Here is a 6,000-nt window from a genome sequence, read left to right on the forward strand (position 1 = left end):
AGACTTCTTTCATATACGAAATCAGTTCTTACTTAAAGTGGAACAAATATTGTATTTTTTACATAAGTTCTATTGGTTATGTACATTGAGATTAGAAAAAAATGGTATATGTTTTCATTTATTCAAATCATCTTTTATATTCTACAAAACTCTTTGGTATATTTCATCAGAGATTCTATATTGTGCATCTAGAATTGATTCCTAGAATTTTGATTTTTTTGGTTATTATAATTTCTCTATTAGGGAGCTTAACAGAGTATGGTTGGTATATAAGAAAGTTTTACATTTTAAAACTAAACTTTATTGAATTATAATTTATCTTCAATAAGATGTACCCATTGTAAAGACATGTCAGATGAGTGTATCAGTAGAGATCATGTGCAGATTTCTGAAGCTCCTCTCCAAAATTTCCCCTCTGCATCCTTAGCAACTCTCCCCAAATTCCTATGTCTGTCTCTCCTGCAATTCTGTTTGTCCTCACTATACTGTATCTGGAAAGTATCTTCAGGTACAAAGCCTGAGAGATCACAGGCATATTTTGTTCATTTGCTTTCTCATGTCCACAGTCCTGCCTGTAATCTAATATCTTAATACAAATGTTTCATGTATTTAATCCAATAGTCTAGTTGTTTATGTTGGGAAAGCTAGTCTGGCACCACTTACTCTCATATAGATGCAAGAGGCCATAGTTATTAATTTTTATAAATGTAATTTGTATAAAACTATTATTAAACTTCCCTATTACTTCTAAACAAACTAGATAATTAAAAAATTAGATTAACTTGTTTTTTTTAAAGTAAATAATGAAGTCATTTGCTTTTTAAAGTAAATAATCGTTCAAAGTCATCCTAAAAGTGACTTTACATATTTTTTTTCCTTAAGAATGAAATAATAAATTTGTAAAATAATGCAGTGTCAGTAAATTATGGCATCATGTGAATGAATAACTGGTATTTTTATCTTGATCTGGACTTTATATTTTGGCTTTAAATGATTGTTGGATTTTTAGTTTAAGATCGGAATTTGTTTTTCTTAAAATTGTCTAAGAATACGAGAAATTTAATTTTCCTAATGTCTTCTTAGCATCTATCATTATACCTATTTACTTTTTTCTTTATTAAAGTACTGCTTTACCGAAACATTCTGGTATTCCTGAAGTAAATTCTACTTGATGAAAATGCATTTATTATTCTTAAATAACAGATTAAGTGCTAGTATTGTATTTTGGATTGTTTGCATCTATATGTTTGTTTAGCTTAAAAATGACTAGTAGAATTGCCCATTTGTCCATCCTTTAAAAAAGTTTATATAGAAATGAAATTATTAATTCCTTCGAAAGTTTAAAGTACTGGGTTTTTTTTGTTTTAATGAGGTATAAATGATGTACAATAAACTCCACATACACCATACTCAATGGTGAAAAGCTGAAAGCTTTTCCTTTAAGATCAGGAACAAGACAAGGATGAGCACTCTGGCCACTTTTATTCAACACAGTATTGGAAGTCCTAGCCACAGTAATCAGAAAAGAAAAAGAAATAAAAGGCATCCATATTGGAAAGGAAGTCATCAAACTGTCACTATTTGAAGATGACATGATGCTATATATAGAAAATCCTCAAGACTCCACCAAAAAACTATTAGAACTAATAAATGAATTCAGTAAAGTTACAGGATAGAAAACTAATATAAAAAAATCTGTTGCATTTCTACAAAATAATGTATTGCCAGAAGGAGCAATCAAGAAACAATCCCATTTACAGTCAATCACATGAAATAGAATAAAATGCCTAGGAATAAATCTAACCAAGGAGGTAAAAGACTTGTACTTGGAAAACTGTAAGACACTGATCAAAGAAACTGAAGATGACACAAACAAACAGAAAGATACACTGTGCTCATGGACTGGAAGAATTAATGTTGTTAAAATAACCATATTATTCAAGGCAATCTACAGATTCAGTGCAATCTCTATCAAAATACCCATGACATTTTTCACAGAACTAGGACAAATAATTCTAAAATTTGAATGTAACCACAAAAGACACCAAATATCCAAAGAAATCTTCAGAAAGAAGAACAAAGCTGGAGGTATCACATTCTCTGATTTCAAACTATACTACAAAGCAATAGTAATCACAACAGTATGGTACAAAAACAGACACATAGATCAATGGAACATAACAGAGAGCCCATAAATAAATGCACATGTACATAATCAATAAGTTTATGACAAAGGAGGCAAGAATATACACGAGAAAAGAGTTTCTTCAATGAATGGTGTTGGGAAAACTGGACAGCTACATGCAAATGAATGAATCTAGACCACTTTCTTACACCATAGACAAAAATAAACTCAGAATGGTTTAAAGACTTAAATGTAAGACTTAAAAACATAAAACTACTAGAGGAAAACATAGGCAGTATGCTCTTTGACATTGGTCTCAGCAACATTTTTGTGGATCTGTCTCCTTAGGCAAGTGGAAAAAAGCAAAAGTAAACAAATGGGATGACATCAAGCTAAGCCTAACTGAACTTAAATGCTTTTGCACATCAAAGGAAACCATAAACAAAATGAAAAGACAACTTACAGAATGGGAGAAAATATCTGCAAATGACGTGACCAGTAAGGGATTAATCTCCACAATATACAAACAGCTGATAAAACTCAATACCAAAAAAAAATGGGCAGAAGATCTAAACAGACATTTCTCCAAAAACATACAGATGGTCAACAGGCACATGAAAAGATGCTCAACATCTCTAATTATTAGAGAAGTGCAAATCAGAACTACAATGAGGTATCACCTCGCACCAGTCAGAATGGCCATCATCAAAAAGTCTACAAATAATAAATGCTGGAGAGGATGTGGAGAAAAGGGAACCCTCCTACACTGTTGGTGGGAATGTAAATTGGTGCAGCCACGATGGAGAACAGTATGGAGGTTCCTTAAAAAACTAAAAATAGAACTACCATACAACCCAGCAATCCCACTACTGGGCATATACCCTGAGAAAACCATAGTTCAAAAAGCATCATGTACCACAATGTTCACTGCAGCACTATTTACAACAGCCAAGATATGGAAGCAACCTAGATGTCCATCGACAGATGAATGGATAAAGATGATGTGGTATATTTACACAATGGAATATTACTCGGGCATATAAAAGAATGAAATAACGCCATTTGCAGCAACATGGATGGACCTAGAGATTATCGTACTAAATAAGCCAAAGACAAATATCATATGATATCACTTTTATGTGGAATCTAAAAATAAAGATACAAATGAACTTATTTACAAAACAGAAATAGACCCCAAAACAAACTTATTGTTACCAAGTTTCCCAAAGGGGAAAGGGGGGGCAATAAATTAGAAGTTTGAGATTAACATATACACACTACTATATATATAAAATAGATAACCAACAAGGACCTACTGTATAGCACAGGGAACTATACTAATTATTTAATAACCTATAAGGGAAAAGAATATGAAAAATATATATATATGCATACCTGAATCACTTTGATTTACACCTGAAACTAACACACTGTAAATCAACTATACTTCAATAAAAATAAATTTGAGAAAAACAAAAAATAAAAAGCTTTCACATAGCAAAAGAATGATCAACACAATGAAAAAGCAACCTATTGAAAGCAAGATATTTGCAAATGATATGTCCAATAAGGGGTTAATATCCAAAATATATAAAGAACTCAAATAACTCAATAAAAAAAAACTGATTAAAAAATGGGTAGAAGCCTTGAATAGACATTTTTCTCAAGGAGACATACAGATGGCCAACAAGCACATGAAAAGATGCTCAATATCATAATCATCAGGGAAATGCAAACCAAACCCACAGTGATATATCACCTCACGCCCATCAGAAAGGTCATTTTCAAAAAGACAGAAAATAACAAGTTTGGTGACAATGTGGAGAAAAAGGAACTTTCCTGTACTGTTGGTGGGAATGTAAATTTGTCCACCACTATAGTAAACACTATGGAGCTTCCTCAAAACACTACCATATGATCCAGCAATTACATTTCTGGGTATTTTTCTGAATAAAATGAAAATACTAATTTGAAAAGATATATACACCCCAGTGTTCACTGCAGCATTATTTACAGCAGCTAAGATATGGAAGAAACCTAACTGCCCATTGACAGATGAATGGATAAAGGAGATGTGGTATGAATATATACAATGGAATATTAGCCATAAAAAATAAAATATTGCCATTTCTGACAACATGGAGGGACCCAGAGGGTATTATTCAAAGTGAAATAAGTCAGAGAAAGACAAATACTGTATGATTTCACTTACATGTGTAATCTAAAAAACAAAACAATTAGACAAACAAAACAGAAACAGACTCATAGATACAGAGAACCACCTGGTGGTTACCAGCAGGGAGGGGTGGAATGGGTGAAACAGGGGAAGAGGATTAACAGGTACAAACTTCCAGTTATAAAATAAACAAGTCATCGAGATATAATGTACATCATAGAAATATAGTCAATAATATTATAACAACTTTGTATGGTTACTAGACTTATTGTGGTGATCGTTCCATAATGTATAAAAATATTGAATCGCTATGTGGTATGCCTGAAATTAATATAATACTGTAAGTCAATTATACTTCAATAAAAATAAACTCTAGGACCTAATGAAACTTAAAAGCGTTTGCACAGCAAAGGAAACCATAAACAAGACCAAAAGACAACCCTCAGAATGGGAGAAAATATTTGCAAATGAAGCAACTGACAAAGGATTAATCTCCAAAATTTACAAGCAGCTCATGCAGCTCAATATCAAAAAAACAAACAACCCAATCCAAAAATGGGCAGAAGACCTAACTAGACATTTCTCCAAAGAAGATATACAGATTGCTAACAAACCCATGAAAGAATGCTCAACATCATTAATCATTAGAGAAATGCAAGTCAAAACTACAATGAGATATCTCACACCGGTCAGAATGGCCATCATCAAAAAATCTAGAAACAATAAATGCTGGAGAGGGTGTGGAGAAAAGGGAACACTCTTGCACTGCTGGTGGGAATGTAAATTGATACAGCCACTATGCAGAACAGTATGGAGGTTCCTTAAAAAACTAAAAATAGGAGGGGGGACCTTGAAGATGGCGGAAGAGTAAGACGCGGAGATCGCCTTCCTCCCCACGGATACACCAGAAATACATCCACACGTGGAACAACTCCTACAGAACTCCTACTGAAGGCTGGCAGAAGACCTCAGACCTCCCAAAAGGCAAGAAACTCCCCACGTAACTGGGTAGGGCAAAAGAAAAAACAGAGACAAAAGAATAAGGACGGCACCTGCACCAGTGGGAGGGAGCTGTGAAGGAGGAAAAGTTTCCACACACTAGGAAGCCCCTCCGCGGGCGGAGACTGCGGGAGGCAGAGGGGGGAGTTTCGGGACTGCGGAGTAGTGCACAGCGACGGGTGCGGAGGGCAAAGCGGGGAGATTCCTGCACAGACGATCGGTGCCGACCAGCACTCACCAACCCGAGAGGCTTGCTGCTCACCCACCGGGGCGGGCGGGGCTGCGAGCTGAGGCTCGGGTTTTGGTTTTGGACGGAGCTCAGGGAGAGGACTGGGGTTGGCGGCTTGAACATAGCCTGAAGGGGTTAGTGCACTACGACTAGCCGGGAGGGAGTTCGGGGAAAAGCCTGCACCGGCCGAAGAGGCAAGAGACTTTTTCTTCCCTCTTTGTTTCCTGGTGCGCGAGGAGAGGGGTTTAAGAGCGCTGCTTAAAGGAACTCCAGAGACGGGCGCGAGCCGCGGCTAAAAGCGCGAACCCCAGAGACGGGCGCAAGCCGCGGCTGAGGGCGCGAGCCCCCGAGACGGGCGCGAGCCGCGGCTGAAAGCGCAAACCCCAGAGACGGGCGCGAGCCGCGGCTAAAACCGCGGACCCCAGAGACGGGCGGGAGACGCTAAGGCTGCTGCTGCCGCCACCAAGGGGC

Source organism: Phocoena phocoena, chromosome 6 (assembly GCF_963924675.1).
Source record: "Phocoena phocoena chromosome 6, mPhoPho1.1, whole genome shotgun sequence".
Taxonomy (NCBI): domain Eukaryota; kingdom Metazoa; phylum Chordata; class Mammalia; order Artiodactyla; family Phocoenidae; genus Phocoena; species Phocoena phocoena.